This window comes from Lissotriton vulgaris, chromosome 7, assembly GCF_964263255.1.
Source record: "Lissotriton vulgaris chromosome 7, aLisVul1.2, whole genome shotgun sequence".
Taxonomy (NCBI): domain Eukaryota; kingdom Metazoa; phylum Chordata; class Amphibia; order Caudata; family Salamandridae; genus Lissotriton; species Lissotriton vulgaris.
Window position 1 is genome coordinate 430450731 of NC_141695.1, and position 22364 is coordinate 430473094.

Consider the following 22364-nt stretch of genomic DNA (forward strand, 5'->3'; position numbering starts at 1 on the left):
ACTCTCTGTGAACAGTTTACATTTTACCAGCAAAGTTCTGCAAAGTCTTTCGTTTCACAACTTTGTGAAGTCTGCAGGAGTTGTGCACATCTGCCAGCATGTCAAATAGCCAACAAAACCAATTTTTGAAAGAGAATTCTCCCACAAAAGTAGATTTTGTGGGGGGGAGTTTTCTGCCACAAAAGCAGCATTTTGTCAGAGTTTACACTACTTTTTTACTCAAAATGAGGTTTTGTATAGATCACAAAAGTACCATAAGTTTTATATAAGTTCCTGAAGTGGGTTGCAGCAAAACCACGCAACTATACACACACAGATTTCTGAAAATGCATATATTTTTGTAAAACATCACCCATAGATGAATTCCAGTCAAAATTTCCAGACTAACACAACTTATCATGTTTCTTCTCGAATGCAAGTATTTCATTAGGGTTCCGAGAACTTACAGTAAAATAATGCGGAACTGCGGCCAGAACTTACAGATCGCATCCCTAGAGCTCTGAAATGTTGGCATGAAAATCTGTATTTTCCAAACAAAAGTGCATTTCCAAGTCAATCCTTCCGAGGAGCAGAAACTGCTTTCTGGCACCACTACCATATCAATGGAGGGCCCAAAACTCCTCTTCGGGTCCTGCAGAAGACACCGAAAAAACATCAGTTTCGGCTTTTTCTGAAATAAGACTGTTCTCCTTGATTTTGGCGTACACTCAAAAGAGCTCATTTCTGGTTTGATGGCCTGAGCATGAACTTTCGTACTTCAGAAGACTAGGTGTATATTACTCATTCAGCAATAGTCGTTCCGTAAAAACTGATAAGTAAACATATTCAAACTGGGTTTGAGAAATGACGATAGATGTGGGGTTAATAAATATACTGTGTGTACCTTCCGACATTTTAATATACTGAACTGCATGGTGTTATGTTACAGATTCTGCACATTTGTTTGGTTAGGTAGGAGTTCAAACAAACTTCTAAAATAATATTTTTGTTGTTTCGATGAACAAATGGTTTTGTCAAAAATCCTCACACATTTTTGGGAAGGCACTGAAGACTGCCATGAGCATTATTTAGAGGGTCTGGGCCTTATGAAGAGTTGGTCAGTAAAGTGGGCCTGGTATTATCACTACCTGATGTTATGACGAACTCATTTAGTACCCATTCCAAGTACGAGTGCAAAACGGGGTGTAACATCTTGCCTGGTATTACCAAGTCCTTTACACTATATATTATATATATCCCAAATGTCCTGGCCTTTTTCCTGTTACACACTTTACCTGATGTCAACAGGTAAGATTTGTGGCTGGTAAAGCAGTTGGTAATACAGAGTATGGTATTACCAGTAGTACCACCCAATACTTCCACACTTGGTAACATTTGTAATGGTGCCAAAAGGTATCATGACTGAAAGTAATACCTCTAAGCACTGCTTGTAATGAGGGCCCTGGTAACACATGCAGTCATGAAGACTCTTATCACTGAAAAGTATGTGAAAATACTACTCTGCACTATTGGTAATGATGGACTTGGCAGGATGATATAGAATTCACAACATCGCTCATTGTATTTTAGAGTTGTTCTCAGGTGGCCTTAGAAAACAATCACACACTGAAAGGAGTTTCTAACACGTAGTTCATGGTAACTGGAATAATTTTTATTTATTTATTTGTGTGATTTGCAGAGCGCCCGAATCACCCCCATCTGGGTATCTCCGCGCTGTGACTGCTCATGGACAGACCAAGGGAGAAATTCAGAACAGTGAAGTTTTCAGAAGTTTTCGAAAGGCCAGGAAGTTAGTACATAGGCGCAACTGGATGAGGAGTTGGTTCCAGTAGCGCGGGCCAGATGGGAGAAGGCTTTGCCGCCCATGCGGGCTAATTTGAAGCGCGGGATGTGGAGGAGCGCTAGGTACTCAACCGCAGGGGCCTGGACAGTGTGTATCTGACCAGCTTTTCTGTCAGACAGCTTGGGCCCATGCTGTTTAGGGATTTGTACACCATACAACGAACTTTAAACATAATTCTTTTTTTTACTGGAATCCAGTGAAGTTTTCAGAGTAGCTGGATAGATACGGTTCTAGGGGTGGCATTGCTCACCAAACGTGCTGCAATGTTTAGGACTATTTGTAGTTTTTTAAGGGACGTTTCTTTTGCAGAAATCAGCAGGGCATTGCAATAATCCAGGCGGCTGATGATCAAAGCCCTGCATTAGGGTTTTACGAGTGGCTAGTAGCAGGAGAGGGAAAACCCTTTGGAGGAGGCCGAGTGTGTGAAAGCATGTTTCGGCTGTAATGTTCACATGCTCTTCTAATCGCACTCCTAGATTTTTCACCACCTGCTTAGGGAAAGGGGCTAATCCTAATTCCCCAGGCCACCAGCTGGGGGACCATCTCACTGTTGCTTCTCCGAACAACATATTTTCAGATGTTTCATTATTCAGTGGAAGGAAGTTCTCGCTCATCCAATGCGCAATGCCTTTTATCCCTTCTGAGAAGGTGGATTGAATGTTAGGGTCTGTTTTATCAAAGGAGAGGAGAAGTCGTGTGTCATCGGCGTAAGAGATGGGAATGAAGCCCAATTTCCTCAGTAGCCCACCCAAGGGGGGTAAATATAGATGTTAAATAATGTAGGGCTCAAACAAGAGCCCTGCAGGACCCCTTTGGTCACTATGGTGGTCTGTGAGCGAAAAGAACCGATGGATGGTTTGAGTTCTATCGGTTAGGAAGTTGGTCAACCATTTCAAGGCTTTACCCTGGATGCCTATGTCCTCAAGACATTTGAGCAGGATCTGGTGGGAGATGGTATCGAAAGCGGCAGACAAGTCAAGCAGCACCAAAAGTACTGCCTGACCATTGTCCACTAGCATTCGGATGTTATCAGTGACTTCCACCAGCTCCGACTCAGTGCTGTACCTAGGTCGAAATCCGGATTGTGAGTGGTCAAGATGATAAGAGGATTGACAAACTCGGATAAGTCTTTGTTTATGTGCTTTTCTAAGAGTTTGCTGTGTAATGGGAGCAGAGAGATGGGACGATAATTCGCAACATCTTCCGGAGCGGCTTTAGGGGCTTTCCTAATGGGGATGATCTGAACAGCTTTCCACTCAAGGGGGAGGCAGCCTTCCTCCATGGAACTATTAAGGAGTGAGCAGATGGGAGCAGGAAGTGTTTTAGATAGCATGGCAGTGGTCTTAGCAGGTATAGGGTCAAGTGGAAACCCTGATTTGATTGTTCTTAAGAGAACATCTACTTCAATCGTCGTAAGAGTTGGAAAGATTTCTAGAGTTAAGGAGTCAGGTGTGATTAAGGGAGGATCGATGCTAGAACCTGACTGGGGATAGGTGACTGAGGTAATCTTTTGGTATGTTTTCTATTTTCTGAGAGAGAGGCTTTGCACTATTGCCGCAGAGAGTTTGATAAGGGGCGTCTTCAGTGTTACATACCCTTGGATTGGTAAATGATTTTAATACCTGGAACAATGTGCGCAGGGAATTTTTTGCTTTTTCGATTTGGAGTGCAATGTGTCATTTCCGTGCAAATTCAAAGTTTTTGTGGTATGTTGCTAGTCGGTTGTAGTTTCAGTGGGGTAGGCGGTCAATATTGGATAGCATACTAGTAGTTAAGGAAGATAGACGTTCCTCTGTGCTGTCGAATTCAGAGTTCTGGGTGGTGTGAAAGCTTGATGGAAGTTTGTGGGTGTAATTTTATACCATTGTCTGTTTCCTAGCGGGATTTGTTTTAGAGGCTGTGTTTCCTTTTTGGCCTCTGATTAGAAAGTCGATCAAAGAGTGATCTGACCAGGTCAGGGGACAAGTAGCTCCATAAGTTATGTTGGGGGAGTTAGTTAGAATTAGGTCCAACGTGTGTCCAGCCAGGTGGGTGGGATCATTGTTTATTTTAGTTAGTTCAAGCGTGGCTAGGTCTGTCAATAATGTTGAAGCTTCTTTGTTTGCAGTATTTTCACTGTGCACATTGAAATCTCCCAATAATAGGAAATTCTTAGTAGAGATCACATGGGGTGAGATAAGCTCCATTAGTTGAGAGGAAAAATTGGAAAGAGGTTCTGGAGGTCGGTATATAAGAGCTCCTTTCCAGCTGAGTTGAGGGTGCAGGTCAACTCTAAAAATTAGTATCTCCATGGTGTTGTTGCATTGCTGGTCAATAATGGAGATTTTAATAGGGTCTTTGTATATGATAGTTAATCCTCCTCCTACTTTGTGGGGTATATCCAGTCTTTGAATGTGGTAGCCCTCAGGAAGCACAACAGCCATTTCGGGATTGGAGTGAGGCTACGTCCAGGTTTCAGTCAGAAACCTGATATGAAGGAGAGTGGAGGATAACAGATCCCAGATGTTTGGTTAGGGATCGGACGTTAGCCAGAAAGCAATTCCAGCCTCTGTTATTTTGATGGGTGTGTTGCAGGGGATCTTTCTGTTCGCTGGTAACCTGGAATGGCCTGATATCTCAGTCGGACGAGGTTGCAATGATTACATTGGTTTGGGGCTCTGCAGGCACTGCGCTTTGAAATCTGTAGGTCCTACAAGAGAAAGGCCCTTCTGAAATTATTGAAGGGGTGCAGGCTCTGCTGGCTGGTATATGAGAGAGATACCTATCTCTAATTCGTACTAACTCTTGGCTTGAGTATTTCTGAGGAATGGTTGTCTCATTAGCCCGATCTAAAGTAAAACCGGCAGGGGTTCTGGCTCCTGGCGACGTCCAGGCACAGATGGGCTTGCCTTAGGCGCACCAGCAGCGCGCCTACTGCGTGTCGTGCCCTGCATCCGTTTTTATGGAGGCAGCTGAACTGCTATGTTATATGTTATATATGATTTGTAGCGCGCACAATTACTCAGGAGTATCCTGGCGCGGACAGACTGAGACCAAGAGAGCAAGTTAATTAGATGGGTGGGTTAAAAAGATGAGTTTTAAGTATTTTCTTGAAGATGTGGAAATCCTGAGTATGTCGCAGTACGTCGGGAAGGCTGTTCCATAAAGTGGCCTCCTTTACCGACCACGACTGGCTGCCCATCCGAGAGCAACGGAACCGGGGAGTAAACAGCAGTCGAAGAGAGGCAGAGCGTAGCGAGCGGCCAGGATTGTAAAAGTCCACGCGCTTCTTAATATAGGATGGTCCCAAATCATGCAGGGCACTATGGGCCATGGTCAGGGCCTTCAACTGGACCCGCTGAGCCACAGGAAGCCAGTGTAGGTCACGTTGAAGTAGCCTCACACTGGATCGCTTAGAGATGTTAAATAGAAGTCTGGCCACCGCATTTTGAATCAATTGAAGTTTATTCGTCAGGTAGCCAGGGATGCCAATGAATAAAGCATTAGCATAAATCGAGCCTAGAAAGGATAAGTGCCCGGGCCACCATTTCCTTTGCTGGTTGCGGTAGCATAGGAAAAAACTTTCTCAAAGTCTTAAGTATGCCAAGACAGGCACCAGTAAGTTTTTTGATATGTTCAGAGAACCGGAGATCTTCACTGAACCATACCCCTAAGTTCTTTGCCGGGCTGCCCTCCGACCGTGGGCAACCGTCCCCAATCTAGTGTTCACCGCAACTATACTCTAGGTAACTTACGGTAGGTGTCCACTCCCTCCACACAATCTGAACAATCCATGGTGGACCAGGGTGGCACCCAACAGAGAGCAAAGGAGCAGCGTGTGCAGGTGGAATGTGAAGTGCTCTACCATGTGAATGAATTAAAAAAGATAAAAGGCGCTTTAACTTCTAGCGTTACATACAATTCAATTACAAATTCAATATCAATAAGGGAGCCCTTTACCAGGCGCTCCTTGTGCTACAAAATCAGGTTTACAGATGAGAATTCAATCTCCTGGGTGGACTCAAGCGCGTCCGCTGTGCGTCGTGCCCTGCATCCGTTTTTATGGACTGTTCCCATGAGGCACAGGGTAAGACTGATTTGCATATGGCCATGTCTGAACTGGGGTGGTGGAGTGAGCTAAAGAATGGTGATGGATTAAACCCAGATCAGTTGACTGGGGGTGAGTGTTTGATTTGCTCAAGCGCTCCGTCCATCATTCCCTTTGGTATCGCTCAGTTTTTATGGAGGCAGCTGAACTGCTAACCTCCCCAATCTGGTGTCCGACAGAAGAATACTCTAGGTAACTTCCGGTAGGTGTCCGCTCCCTCACACAATGGAGGGAGCGGAGTTGGTGAAACACAGATGGCCAATGCTATTACTCATTTTTGAGAGACTATCTTGGAATGCACCTCTATTACTGAACCGCTGCGGTATTGGTGTTTTCAAGAGAGTGAAAATGATGCTAAAGGCCCGGCTCTTGTCATTAGTTTTCCTTAGTCTGGCCAAACTAAGGAAAACTAATGACAAGAGCCGGGCCTTTAGCATCATTTTCACTCTCTTGAAAACACCAATACCGCAGCGGTTCAGTAATAGAGGTGCATTCCAAGATAGTCTCTCAGAAATGAGTAATAGCGGGGGCGTGGCTTGGACGCCGTGCAAGATGGCGTGCTAGTTGCGGAGCTCCGCCGCATCAAAGACTTTCTGAACAGTTTTCCGGATGTGAAGGGACCTGTTTTCGCAGCAGCCTACAGCATCTGGCACTGGAACCGGCGGTGAGCACCTACGTCTCTTTTACGACCCCTTATAAGCCGTTTTTCCAGTGTAATTCGTGACGCCCCTGTCGCGTACTGGAAAACGCGCGCTTTGGGATGCCGCCATTTTGCACTACCGCAGCACCAACGGACTTCTCCGTTTATCTATCCTCTTCAGCGTTGGCTCTCCGCTCTCTTCCTCAATCACTTCACGGACATTGCGGTAAGCGCCGAAGAGATTCCTGCTGCCTGTAAGATGTCCTAATGTCCACTTTTTACTCAAAATGCGCTTGTCCCCGGTCAGGAAGCCTCCATTTTGAGCGCGTCTTGTTCGCGCTGCACCTTCCTTCAACAACGACTTTTCTTCCTGGTCTATGAAATGTCTGTTGCATACTGTAGTGTACAACATTTGGTTCTCTGTTTAATATATGAACATTCCTTATGATGAACTCTCTTTTAGATATATAGCAGTAGCTCTACTTTTGCACCTCTACGCTTCCTACAGTGTGCCTATCTATTAGAAGCCTCCCATCATTTGTATTGTGTTGGACCACTGTGCGTTCCATGTTGTTTTCTGCGACACCTTCTCAACTGCGTTCCAGCCTTTTTACACCTTCTACCACTTTCCATGTCATGGATGGTACTTCTATGCTCGGAGCTCTACAATGTTCCACAAGGCAGTTGTGTCTCTCAGTGATTTTTCGTAAGTCCATGAGCGCAGCTTAATTTCTTTGTGGAGGTCTCTGTTCAGTTCCTATTCCTGCCTCTGGTAACGGTACTTGACTAATTTTCAATAGATGGAGTGTTCTCTACACACCTTCTTTATCATTAATACTGGACTTTCTCGTATGGTCAAGTTACGCAAGCCTAAATTAATTTTTCCTTCCTCTGTGAAGACTCCTCTGGGTTCTTCCACTGATTTGCTCGCTCCCTCACAGACTCTCAAGATGGCGACCTCTACTTCTCTGTGAGCTTCACAATTGCAGACCTCTTCAAATAAATCCTCACCCCCAGCGTCTTCTTCCAAACGACTAAAACAAGATCCTCCTTCGCCGGATAAATCTTCCTCCTCATCCTCCATAGATTTGATTTTAGAAGAAATCCGGGCGTTACGACCACTTGTGGAGGACACCAGTAAAGACATGCACCTTTTAAAAGATAAGTGGGAGACCATGGATGCTCGTATTTCCTCACTTGAACAACAACTCCCTGAGGTCCAATCTAATACACAACGCATCACTTCCTTGGAAAAAACTGTACTTTCACTTCAAGATCATATAGAGGATTTGGAAAATCGAAATAGAAGGAATAACCGTCGTATTTATGGTCTGCCAGAATCTCTTGAAGGGGATGACCCAGTCACTTTTTTCACCTCTTTCCTTCCAAAACTTTTGGACATGCCATCCTCTACGTCCATCAGCATCCAAAGAGCTCACAGACTTGGACCGCGTACAACTACATCTACAAAACCTCGAGGTGTCATCATCCTTTTTTGGAAATTTACGGTTCTATCCATTCTTTCTGCAGCTAGAGCCAAACGACAAGTATCCTGGCAAGGTCAACGTGTATTCTAACCCAAGACGTATCTAATGCAACTACCTCTAGACGTAAGGAATTTCTTTCCCTTCGCCCCTCTTTGCGCTCCATGGTAGCACGATATGGTTTATTTCATCCCTGCACCTTCAGAGTGACTCATCAAAATAAGACTTGGACCTTTCAAGAACCTGGTGAACTTCAAAACTTCCTCCTCCTGCAGAGTGGTGAAGGAATGGAGTTCTCCCCTTCGAATAGTGGCTAACCAGTTTACTATTCTCCTGCCTCTACCTTCTAGTTGATCTGCTCTTTCGTGTGCTTATGTACTTCATGTATGTTATGCTTCTTGTTCTTTCTCCCTTTATTTATTTCCTCTAGTATGCTGCAGTGTTTATTTCTGCTTTATAATCCGCTTCCTTGTATTTTATGCTCTTTTACATTATTTGTATCTTATCTTATATTCATTTTTGTTCAATCTGACCTTCTTATTAATTGTTTTTTGTTTCCTTCCATTGCAGAATTGTACCTTACCGACTATCCCCTTCATCCTAGGTCATCCCTACCTAGTTTTGTGAGGTCTCTGTGTGGTCTTGTTTCTGCTTCTGGTCTGCTTCGTCTTGTTACGCGTCACCACTTCCCCATATCCCTCTTTGTATTCATCTCCAGGTATGTTTTTTGCAGTCATCTTTATGGATTTGTACTGTCTTCTCTGTTTTCTCTCTCCCTTTTCTCGCTCTAGTTTTTCTTCCTTTCCTTTCTCCCCTCTTTTCCCCCTCTCCCGTATTCTTTTCTCATACTTTCTTACTTCCGGCCTTTCTATACTTGGTTTCTTCACTATTACTGTATATTTGCACTTTTTAAATTTGAATGGTTTACCTTGTTTCAATATTTAAAGTGGTTTTATGGAATGTGAAAGGTTTTAATAATCCTATTAAGCGGCAGAAAGTACTATCTCACCTCTCCTCTTATAATCCTGACATTGCTCTTATCCAAGAGACCCACCTCTCTGATGTTGAATCTTTAAAGTTGAAAAGACAATGGGTTGGTACTGTGTTATTTTCTCCGGCCCCACATAAAAAGAATGGAGTTGCCATTTTGATCCACAAACGACTCAAATGCAAGATTGTACTAGAAGAAAAAGACGATGAAGGCCGTTGGGTATTAGCTAAATTACTTATCAATGCAATTCCTATTACCCTGTTTAATGTTTATGGCCCCACGCACTTCGATTCTTCCTTTTGGCCCACAATCACTTCCAAATGCATCCAATATAAAGACAATTGCTTCCTTCTAGGTGGCGATTGTAATCAAGTAGTTGATCCCTTCTTGGATCATAAGTCCTCTGTACGCTTCACCCCACATAAGCCCCATAAACAGTTATTGGATACTATTGCACAGTCCCACCTTGTTGACTCTTGGAGACTCACTCACCCAGACACTTTAGATTTTTCTTTCTTCTCTCCCCCACATGCCTCCTTCTCTCGTCTCGACTATATTTTTCTCTCCTCTTCTCCATCCCAAAATCTTTTATCTTCCTCTATCGAACCGATTGTCATCTCTGACCATTCTCCTATTGTTACAGACTTTGACCTCCTTCCCCCTCTTCCTAAATCATCTCCTTGGCGTTTTAATTCTTCCTTACTAACTGACCCTAATTTCTCCACATCCTTCCGCTCTTTTACTTCTGAATTCTTTCAACTCAACTCTGACCCTCACCTCTCTCCACATATTTTATGGGATTCTTTCAAAGCAACAGCCCGGGGACTCATTATTGACTTTGTTTCTAAGAAAAAAAAGAAATTTCTCCATAAACGTACTGTTGCTTTAGCACACATTAAATCCTTGGAACATCAGTTTTATACTTCCTCCCCCAAACATATGCCTTCTGAACTCCTTCAAGCTAAAATTGCCTTCAACAAACTCACCACTGATTCGGCTTCTTCCTTTCTTCTCCGTAGCAGCGCTCGCTACTATGGGGGTCGTAACAAATCAGGTAAATTACTTGCTAATTACCTCAAGTCGCGGAAAGAACGTACTTTCATAGACTCCATCTATTCCCCGTCTAATGTTCTCCTGCACACCGATAAGGACATTTTGAACCAATTTCAATCTTTTTATGAATCCTTGTATACTCCCGAAAATCTCCCTTCACCTACTCTTCTTCAATCCTACTTCGATAATTTGCCTAAACCGGATACATCCCAACTTCACTTCTCAGACATCGAAACAGATTTTACTCTACATGAACTTTCCACTGCATTGTCTTCCCTTACCAAAGGGAAAACTCCAGGTCCCGATGATTTTCTGGTTGAATTTTATTTACACTTCTCTGATCTTCTTTTGCCCAAACTTCTCTCTCTCTTTCAGTCTTTTTGCTCTACTGGTCTTGCCCAAGGTTCCTTTCAAGATGCCACTATCTGTCTTATCCCTAAGGAAGGTCGCGATCCGAAATTCTGTAAAAATTACCGCCCTATCTCTTTGGTTAATGTTGACTATAAACTGTATGCTAAGCTGTTAGCCCTACGTCTTGATCCCTTCATGTTATCCCTCATTGGGAAAGAACAATGCGGATTTGTTAAAGGTCGTCTCACATCGGATAATTCCAGATTGTTCCTCAATGTTTTAAATAAAGCTTCTTCTCTTTCTATCCCCCTGGCAGCCATCTCTGTAGATGCTGAAAAATCCTTCGACAGAGTTGATTGGTCTTTCCTTCTTGCTTCCCTAAAATGGCATGGTTTTGGTCCCAAATTTATCTCATTTATTTCTTTAATTTACTCTACTCCCAAAGCTTCAGTTCTGGTAAATGATCAGTTCACTTCATCTTTCACACTACAACGTGGAGTTCGTCAAGGATGCCCTCTTTCCCCACTTCTTTTTATTTTAGCTCGAGCCCTTTCTGTCCTCTATTCGTAACAATTCTTTGATTTCTGGTTTTCCATATGGAGATCATCAACTCAAGTTGTCTGCTTATGCTGATGATATTCTTTTATTTATTTCTGATCCAGTCTCTTCTGTTCCATCTTTGTTAGCGGAGTTTGAGAAGTTTTCTCTTGTTTCAGGATATAAAATCAATTCCGACAAGACCAAAATTCTTCCCTTGACTAAATATTGTCTCCCACACTTCTTTACCTCCACAGGCTTCGCTTGGAATAGTCATAAGATAAAGTATCTTGGAGTTCTTTTCACTAATTCTATCTCCTCCTCTATCAAACTTAATATGAAAGCAGTCATTTCTAGAATTGAGCGTTTACTATCCTCTTGGAATCCTCTCTTTCTTTCCTGGTGGGGTCGTCTTGACTCTGTCAAGATGATGATTGCACCTATTCTGATTTACTTACTCTCTATGCTTCCTGTCCACATCCCAGCCACTTACTTTCATCGCATTGATTCTATTATATCCAAATTTCTGTGGAAACAGAAAAAACCTCGTATATCTTTAGCGACTCTTCGCAAGCCCAAATCAAATGGAGGAATTAATTTTCCAAACTTTCAACTATCATAAATCCTGCTCTCTTCGTCAAGCTTCCCGATGGCTATCATCAGAGTTATCCCCTTTTTCTCCTCTTTGGCTTCATGTTGAACGTTCTTTATTATTACCCTTTTCATTTTAAAGATGTTCTTCGCTTTACTTCTAAGTCTCCTTATACTATCTCCTTATACTATCCCTCCTCTGTTCAAATATACTTCTTCTCTTTTGAAGCCTTTACTTTCCCCACTGATCATCTCTCGTGAGTCTTTTCTACTTTTACCTATTTGGTACAACTCACTTATCCTTTTGCATAATAGACCCATTTCCTGGTCCTCTTGGAGATCGAAAGGTAATATTTGGGTTCATCATCTCTTTGATGGCTCTTCACCTTGCTCCTTTCCTCAATTTCAGTTGCAGTTTTACTGCCCTCGTTCATTTGCACAGAAATATTATATCCTTATGGAAATTGTCCTTGATCGCTATTATTCTCTCCCTTCTTCAGAAATAACTCCCCCCCCCCTTCCCCTCTTCTTTCCATACTCTCCACTGTTCCTAAAGCCTCTCTTATCTATCGTTTCTTCACTGCTCCCAATCCTGACCGCTCCAAATCTAAGATGGAATTATCCTGGGAGAAGGAGTTGGCTTGTTCCTGGTCTATCTCTCTCTGGGATAAATTATGGACCAAAACTTTGAAGACCTCTCGCTCTGCATCCCTTACTCAGTCCATCTTTTTCTTCTATCATAAACTCTATCTTTCTCCGCTTTCCCTGTCTCGTTTCCTTTCTTCTTCCTCCTCTAACTGTTGGACATGCAATACCCCTGAAGCTGATCTCTTTCATCTTTTCTTCCTTTGTCCCTCTGTTCAAGTTTTCTGGAAACAAGTTTGGTCTCGCATTTCACACATCTTTACACTCTCTGTTCCCTATTCCAATTCCCTTATCTTTCTAGGAAGTCTTTCAGACTCTTTGGATCTTTCTCCACACTCATTGGGTCTCCTTGATCTCATGCTAGCCCACGCTTTTCAACACATTGCCTCCAACTGGAAGTCCCTTACAAATCTCTCCATTCGTGGTTGGTGGAATCTCTTCTGTAACTCCCACAGACTTGATGTTGCCTTTGCCTCCTCTTGTAAACTTCCTCGCAATGTTGAGCTTTATTGGTTACTCCTTACTTTGTATTTAGATCAGTCTGTCAACAAACGTTATACTCCACTTTCCTCTGACAATTTTAAGCCCCCTTGAACATATGTACTTCTGCCTGCAGTTTCATTCCTTAAATTTCACAGTTTAGGTTTTTCACGTACGCTATAATTATACTTCTGCTTTTAATTATTGTGCACTTATTTTTGCTTTTCTATGCCGATAATTGTGTTATTCCTATACTTACATATATATATATATGATTGCTGTTTAACATGGTTTTTATTCCCTCTCTTCCCTTCCCTTCTTCCCTTCCACCCCCTTAAAATTAGAAAATGCTTGGATTTTCTTTGTGTCACCAGTAGTTTAATATTCATTTTCATTACCTATTTTTTCCTACTCATTTTGTTCCTACTGATGTCACCTTGTTGTTTTTTATATTTTGTTGATTCAATAAAGCTTTCAAACTTAAAAAAAGAAATGAGTAATAGCATTGGCCATCTGTGTTTCACACATCATGCCAGCACGATATTCCTAATTTTCCGGACATTTTTCACCTACAACGTTTGCATGCTTTTAGCCAGTTTAATGTCTAGGGAAAAAAATAAAGCAAACACTCCAATATTGCATCCTAGCTTTTTTTTATTATTAGTCAGCCGGCATGCACAGTGGATGTGGTTTAAATGACTAACTCTCCCCGATTGGATGTGAGTAAGATGCCAGCAGGCTAGGTTGCTCCTTTGTGCAGCTTGGCTGCCTCCCATAGTTGTGCGAGTGTGGCGGGAGTCGACATTTTCATTTACACCAATAGCACATACTCTCCCAAATGCAAGACTGATTGCATTCACCATTGGGTTAATACACAGTTCATGCATTTCTCATTGATACACTGTTGCAAGCAGTGATGCTCGTGGTTCACCAGCTCTGATATTACTTTGCCCGATAACTTCATTCACACCTATACATTTGGCATGCACATTATAAGTGGTTGTGGTTTCTCTACACATGGTTCCTGCCATTTGAGGGCCTGGCTGGATAGATTGGAGGAAGAGGTTTTGATACTTGGCCTCTGGGAAGCCAGATCATGGCTCCACTAAAGATGAAGATCTGCATTCCATGGCTGCATGGCACTCAGGACTGAAATTTAAGAGAGACATATATAGTTCAAGGGGAAACCCTCTGAACCACCCACAACTTCAAAGGCGCCCTGCAGAATAACTACTAGTCCCATAAGTCAGCAGGGCGGAGATACACTAGTGGGGACATGGGACCGGAGATACTGGAACTGCATGGTGCACACTGCCAGAGGAATGTGCGCAAGGAGGATTGCGGTCATTGGAAGGTACCGTGCATCCCTCCTGTATAGTGGCTGGCCTGGGTGGACTACCTGCTGCTGTGTGGCACCCTGGCGTGTGCGCTCCTAGGGCTTCTTGGCTTGCCCCCAGTTTTCTCTCAGGGACATCAAAAACTTTTCCAGAGGGACCCACACCATCTACCTGTGACACTTGGAGAGCGGTGCCCTCGTAAGTGCCCGCATCGTCTGCTAGATTCCCACTGGTAGCATGGTGTGAGTGTGGAACTATTGTACCTAGACACCGGATTGCCTGGTGCAGAGCCACAAAAACCCTGGCCGCACCTCAAGAGTGTGACCCCTGCATTGTAGGGCCTCGATACGCATAATCGTCTTGTTGGTGGTGAGCAGATTCAATTGTTGCAAGACCCCATGTGGGGGCTGATTCACAGGCTGAAACTCTCAGAGGTCGGGTTGTACCCGTAGCAGTGGCTCATTCTACCTCCTGTGGCTCAGCTGAACTTGCTCTGCGTGTTTGACCGGAATTGTTTGGTGTGACTCACCTCGACATGCACAAGACGTTGTGCCTCATTTCCAGGGAGGTACTGAGTCTGCGACTCTGCACTGTGTGTGACTAGAACTGTCTGATTGGACTCGTACCAATGTGCACCAGATGTTGTGCTTCATTTGCAGGGTGGTTTGGAGGATCAGGTTCATGTTCCAGAGTGCGCGGATTCCCTGGGCACTACTTTGGTTAGTGTGTGTCCTAAGGGAGGCCTCCTTCTGAGGGTCTCCACTGCTTCATCTCCTATTCATCAATTGGCATATCAACTGCCCTTTCCTCACCTGGCCCAAAGACTTCATGTTGCCAGGTAGTATTGCCCAGATCTGGCCTGGGTGGTGCGAGTAATTGACTGGGCTAAAGAAAGATTCTGAGAGCAATCGGAAGTGGGTCAAGAAACTTCTTGACCCCTCCTCCACCCTGTGATTCGCAGAACTGAGCTGGTGCCTGAAAGCAGAGTGTGGAATCCTTTGATTGAACGACTACTGCCCTCAGCCTGCTTCTGCTCCGCATACCATGGGTGAACTTCTCAAGAAGTGGCCAATCCTCCATTTGTCGACTGCCACCTAATTAGCCCTGTTACCTACCCCCACCTTCTTCCCCCGGACTCTGACTAAGTGCGACTCCGGCCACGATAGACCTAGTATCAGGGGAAGGTTTTCTTTATCTCCAGCCCGTGGTTGTAGGGTAATCCGGGTTAGGTGAAGGAGGGTTGGTCCAAGGGGTCTGTATCTGCATTATAAACTGGAATTAAAAGTTAACAAAGTCCCAAGTCGTTGGACAGAAGGGATTGTGTCCTATTTTAGTGTTGGTGATATGGGTGCAATATTATAACAAGCATTTACAATGCAATGGTTTTGCCTTTGTTAAAGTTAGAGCTATTGGCATTGCTCTTGACACTCTGAAGCTCCACTCTGCATTCTGAAGCTCCACTCTGCACTCTGAAGCTCCACTCTGCACTCTGAAGCTCCACTCTGCACTCTGAAGCTCCACTCTGAAGCTCCACTCTGAAGCTCCACTCTGAAGCTCCACTCTGAAGCTCCACTCTGAAGCTCCACTCTGAAGCTCCACTCTGAAGCTCCACTCTGAAGCTCCACTCTGAAGCTCCACTCTGCACTCTGAAGCTCCGCTCTGAAGCTCCACTCTGCACTCTGAAGCTCCGCTCTGAAGCTCCACTCTGAAGCTCCACTCTGCAGCTCCACTCTGCAGCTCCACTCTGAAGCTCCACTCTGAAGCTCCACTCTGAAGCTCCACTCTGAAGCTCCACTCTGAAGCTCCACTCTGAAGCTCCACTCTGAAGCTCCACTCTGAAGCTCCACTCTGAAGCTCCACTCTGAAGCTCCACTCTGAAGCTCCACTCTGAAGCTCCACTCTGAAGCTCCACTCTGAAGCTCCACTCTGAAGCTCCACTCTGAAGCTCCACTCTCCACCCTGAAGCTCCACTCTGCACTCTGAAGCTCCACTCTGCACTCTGAAGCTCCACTCTGAAGCTCCATTCTGAAGCTCCACTCTGAAGCTCCACTCTGAAGCTCCACTCTGAAGCTCCACTCTGAAGCTCCACTCTGAAGCTCCACTCTGAAGCTCCACTCTGAAGCTCCACTCTGAAGCTCCACTCTGAAGCTCCACTCTGAAGCTCCACTCTGAAGCTCCACTCTGAAGCTGCACTCTGAAGCTGCACTCTGAAGCTGCACTCTGAAGCTCCACTCTGAAGCTCCACTCTGAAGCTCCACTCTGAAGCTGCACTCTGAAGCTCCACTCTGAAGCTCCACTCTGCACTCTGAAGCTCCACTCTGAAGCTCCACTCTGCACTCTGAAGCTCCACTCTGAAGCTCCACTCTGCACTCTGAAGCTCCACTCTGAAGCTCCACTCTGCACTCTGAAGCTCCACTCTGAAGCTCCACTCTGCACTCTGAAGCTCCACTCTGAAGCTCCACTCTGAAGCTCCACTCTGAAGCTCCACTCTGAAGCTCCACTCTGAAGCTCCACTCTGAAGCTCCACTCTGCACTCTGAAGCTCCACTCTGCACTCTGAAGCTCCACTCTGAAGCTCCACTCTGCACTCTGAAGCTCCACTCTGAAGCTCCACTCTGCACTCTGAAGCTCCACTCTGAATCTGCACTCTGAAGCTCCACTCTGAAGCTCCACTCTGAAGCTCCACTCTGCACTCTGAAGCTCCACTCTGAATCTGCACTCTGAAGCTCCACTCTGAAGCTCCACTCTGAAGCTCCACTCTGAAGCTCCACTCTGAAGCTCCACTCTGAAGCTCCACTCTGAAGCTCCACTCTGAAGCTCCACTCTGAAGCTCCACTCTGAAGCTCCACTCTGAAGCTCCACTCTGAAGCTCCACTCTGAAGCTCCACTCTGAAGCTCCACTCTGAAGCTCCACTCTGAAGCTCCACTCTGAAGCTCCACTCTGCACTCTGAAGCTCCACTCTGCACTCTGAAGCTCCACTCTGAAGCTCCACTCTGCACTCTGAAGCTCCACTCTGCACTCTGAAGCTCCACTCTGCACTCTGAATCTGCACTCTGAATCTGCACTCTGAAGCTCCACTCTGAAGCTCCACTCTGAAGCTCCACTCTGAAGCTCCACTCTGAAGCTCCACTCTGAAGCTCCACTCTGAAGCTCCACTCTGAAGCTCCACTCTGAAGCTCCACTCTGAAGCTCCACTCTGAAGCTCCACTCTGAAGCTCCACTCTGAAGCTCCACTCTGAAGCTCCACTCTGAAGCTCCACTCTGAAGCTCCACTCTGAAGCTCCACTCTGAAGCTCCACTCTGAAGCTCCACTCTGAAGCTCCACTCTGAAGCTCCACTCTGAAGCTCCACTCTGAAGCTCCACTCTGAAGCTCCACTCTGAAGCTCCACTCTGCACTCTGAAGCTCCACTCTGAAGCTCCACTCTGCACTCTGAAGCTCCACTCTGAAGCTCCACTCTGCACTCTGAAGCTCCACTCTGAAGCTCCACTCTGAAGCTCCACTCTGAAGCTCCACTCTGAAGCTCCACTCTGAAGCTCCACTCTGAAGCTCCACTCTGCACTCTGAAGCTCCACTCTGCACTCTGAAGCTCCACTCTGAAGCTCCACTCTGCACTCTGAAGCTCCACTCTGAAGCTCCACTCTGCACTCTGAAGCTCACTCTGAAGCTCCACTCTGCACTCTGAAGCTCCACTCTGAAGCTCCACTCTGCACTCTGAAGCTCCACTCTGCACTCTGAATCTGCACTCTGAATCTGCACTCTGAAGCTCCACTCTGAAGCTCCACTATGCACTCTGAAGCTCCACTCTGAAGCTTCACTCTGAAGCTCCACTCTGCACTCTGAAGCTCCACTCTGAAGCTCCACTCTGCACTCTGAAGCTCCACTCTGAAGCTTCACTCTGAAGCTCCACTCTGCACTCTGAAGCTCCACTCTGAAGCTCCACTCTGCACTCTGAAGCTCCACTCTGAAGCTCCACTCTGCACTCTGAAGCTCCACTCTGAAGCTCCACTCTGCACTCTGAAGCTCCACTCTGAAGCTCCACTCTGAAGCTCCACTCTGAAGCTCCACTCTGAAGCTCCACTCTGAAGCTCCACTCTGAAGCTCCACTCTGAAGCTCCACTCTGAAGCTCCACTCTGAAGCTCCACTCTGAAGCTCAACTCTGAAGCTCCACTCTGAAGCTCCACTCTGAAGCTCCACTCTGCACTCTGAAGCTCCACTCTGAAGCTCCACTCTGCACTCTGAAGCTCCACTCTGAAGCTCCACTCTGCACTCTGAAGCTCCACTCTGAAGCTCCACTCTGCACTCTGAAGCTCCACTCTGCACTCTGAAGCTCCACTCTGAATCTGCACTCTGAAGCTCCACTCTGACTCTGCACTCTGAAGCTCCACTCTGCAGCTCCACTCTGCACTCTGAAGCTCCACTGTGACTCTGCACTCTGAAGCTCCACTCTGCACTCTGAAGCTCCACTCTGCACTCTGAAGCTCCACTCTGCACTCTGAAGCTCCACCCTGCACTCTGAAGCTCCACTCTGAAGCTCCACTCTGCACTCTGAAGCTCCACTCTGAAGCTCCACTCTGCACTCTGAAGCTCCACTCTGAATCTGCACTCTGAAGCTCCACTCTGACTCTGCACTCTGAAGCTCCACTCTGACTCTGCACTCTGAAGCTCCACTCTGCACTCTGAAGCTCCACTCTGAAGCTTCACTCTGCACTCTGAAGCTTCACTCTGCACTCTGAAGCTTCACTCTGCACTCTGAAGCTTCACTCTGCACTCTGAAGCTTCACTCTGCACTCTGAAGCTCCACTCTGAAGCTGCACTCTGAAGCTCCACTCTGAAGCTCCACTCTGCACTCTGAAGCTCCACTCTGAAGCTCCACTCTGCACTCTGAAGCTCCACCCTGAAGCTCCACTCTGCACTCTGAAGCTCCACTCTGAATCTGCACTCTGAAGCTCCACTCTGACTCTGCACTCTGAAGCTCCACTCTGACTCTGCACTCTGAAGCTCCACTCTGCACTCTGAAGCTCCACTCTGCACTCTGAAGCTCCACTCTGAAGCTCCACTCTGAAGCTCCACTCTGAAGCTCCACTCTGAAGCTCCACTCTGAAGCTCCACTCTGAAGCTCCACTCTGAAGCTCCACTCTGAAGCTTCACTCTGAAGCTTCACTCTGCACTCTGAAGCTTCACTCTGCACTCTGAAGCTTCACTCTGCACTCTGAAGCTTCACTCTGCACTCTGAAGCTCCACTCTGAAGCTCCACTCTGAAGCTCCACTCTGAAGCTCCACTCTGAAGCTCCACTCTGAAGCTCCACTCTGAAGCTCCACTCTGAAGCTCCACTCTGAAGCTCCACTCTGAAGCTCCACTCTGAAGCTCCACTCTGAAGCTGCACTCTGAAGCTGCACTCTGAAGCTGCACTCTGAAGCTGCACTCTGAAGCTCCACTCTGAAGCTCCACTCTGAAGCTCCACTCTGAAGCTCCACTCTGAAGCTCCACTCTGAAGCTCCACTCTGAAGCTCCACTCTGAAGCTCCACTCTGAAGCTCCACTCTGAAGCTCCACTCTGAAGCTCCACTCTGAAGCTCCACTCTGAAGCTGCACTCTGAAGCTGCACTCTGAAGCTGCACTCTGCACTCTGGAATCTGAATCTCCACTCTGCACTCTGCACACGCAATTTTGGGTGGGCGACAGGTAAAACAAAGGCATTTTGGCTTAACAAATGAGTCTCCCACCCAAATCGGGTATGGTGGTATGTATGCTATTACCAAGGCTGTCTAACCTTGATTCCACCTCATATCTCTTTCATGAACCACCATACATGTCCTGCCCATTTATTTCACTCATGCATGGGTTTTTTTAATCCCTGCTTTCTCCCTTTGTCAGCGTTTTACCGTCATTTTCTTTATCAGTCTTCACCCCGTTTCTCTCTCTTATTTTGGATGGAGGCTGGTGTTAAAACAATAATAAGTGCGGGTTTTCAAATACGAGCGCTGGTGGACCCCTGCAACCAGCTCAGCTGCTCAAAGTAAGCACGGTATAATCTTCATGCCTCCTACTTTCCCTGCAGCCAACCATCTCCTCGGATGACGGGCTGCCGGCGATACCTCCCTGCAGCTTGGTTTGACCTTCATGCCCTTTCCCGGCGGGTGCCCTCAATCCTGGACCAGATTCTGGGGCGTTCCCGAGAAGAGGCTTTCGGCTGACGTAGCCAAAAGCCAAAGATTCTCGGGAACGCCCCCGTGTCTGGTCCGGCATTGACGGACAGGCCCCTCATCCAATGGCTAGGCTCCATTTATGGAGCCAGCCAATGAATGACGAGGGCCGACCCAAACCCACACACAGTACTCATTAGGTTTTTGCCTGCGCAAAAAAGATGCGCAGAGCGCATCTTTTTGGCGAGGCAAAACCTAAAAAAGGTATATTTAAAAAAAAAATTTGGTCAAATGGGCATGCCCATTTGACCAAATTTTTTTTTATATATACCTTTTTTATAATATTGCACCCATATCACCAACACTAAAATAGGACACAATCCCTTCTGTCCAACGACTTGGGACTTTGTTAACTTTTAATTCTGGTTTTCCCCACGGTCCTGTATAACTCTGTGTGGGGTCCTCCTTATTTTTCCAAACTGCATTATAAACTGACCTGCAGATTGTCAGTTGCACCGCAATAGGGTGCTGTGTGCAAGTGCGCTCCATATGGACCTGCCTGATATCCGTCGCACCGCGTATAGGTGGTGAGTGTGTGAGAGTGACTGCCTTTGATGAATTACACCACACAGCTGTGTTGCCTAACACATTGAGTCCTTGCCAAAAGAAGATTACCTTTGACATTGGTTTGACATTGATGCTTAGGAGTAAAGTAGGATCTTTCCAAAGTGTGCATATTACTGATGTCATTTTAACCCGGTGGACCTAGTACTGCTAGTGAGATTTCTGAATGTGATTTATGCCCAGAAATACACGATGTTCATGTTGTGTTAGTTAATATGTGTGTTGAATACAACCTTTATTTACATACACCACGTGTGAAGTCTCTTTTTTGACGTTCTGTGTATTTATTGTGTGAGAGTGCTGTGCCATTGCTTTACACATTGCCTATAATAAGCCTGTCTGCTCAGTGCCAAGCTACCAAAGAGTAAGTGCAGGTTATACAGCGAGTGTAATCACCCACCCATGATGGGAGTGGTTGGTTCTGCCTGGCTAGGGCCTTGCCTCAGCCAAACAGAATGTGCCAGTTCCATTTGTTGGCCAAAAGTGTGGAAAGGACTTGCAGAGCATCACACAGTAGCTAATTGCGCGTCATGACTTCACGTAGACAAAGTGTTCCTTTGTTTCCTAATAGGGACAGAGATCGCTGGGGAGTGGTGATTTATTTTGTGTTCTTCATAGATCTCCATTTCTACTTCCACTACTTCGCTAACATTTCTAAAGGTAGTTAAAGTTGGAGCTTGCCAGGACTGCCATGGAGCAGGCCCTAGCCCTTGTTAAATTAGAAAATGAGCAAGTCCTGGCAAAACTGGACAAAGAGCAAACTCTGGATGAAAAAAGACTAGCCATGGAAGAGAAAAATATGGCCCATGAGGTTAACCTCAGAGAGTTGGACAATAGAGCCCTACAAATAGGGTCCAACAACAGAAATGGTGGCAGTGCCCCTGCACTGTCTAACAGCAAGAGTAGAGGTTGAATCTCAAAGAATATAGAACAGGAGTACCAGGTGAAGAATGACATCAACACATTAATGGCAGCCTATGAGGTAGCTATAAGGGTACACAGCGCCCCGAAGAGGGCTGTGGGAGGTAGTTTATGGCAGTAGATGTCCCCTGTGGGGAGGGACACCCTCCTTACACTGGATGAGGAGGACCAAAACGACTAATACCATCAGCCTGCTTTAGCTACACATACCCTGGGTGAACTTCCAGATTAGTGTCCAAACCTCAATTTGTCTGCCACTTAATTAGCCCTATTACTTACCCACAACTTCTTGCCCGGGACCCTAAGTGGGCTCCTGCACTTCGTTATTGTTAAGCCCCCGGGTGGGCCAGGTCCCGGGGGCAATTCCAAATTATATAGCAGGGGCCCCCAGCAGCCCCGGGGACCGCCACCTCCCTGGGGCTTTCATTAAAAAAAAAAAAAAAAGAAATATGTTGGGGGGGGGGGGGGGGCGAGCCCCCCAACACACCCCAGGGACCACACCCTCCCCGGGGCTTTGTCAATTAAACGTTCAGTTCCTTAGCGCACGTCAAATAAAATTCATACAGTAAATCACAGTAATAGCAATAGTGTGTAAGCACAAATGTATGCACATAGTAGTATCTTCATTCTTTAT

The 22364-nt window shown here is 45.9% G+C and overlaps 1 protein-coding gene across 1 annotated transcript in view; it reads right to left on the reverse strand.

Moving 5' to 3' along the window:
• TMEM238 (transmembrane protein 238) overlaps nt 1-22364 on the reverse strand; it is a 64245-nt gene that overhangs the window by 1511 nt on the left and 40370 nt on the right. The window lies entirely within an intron of this gene.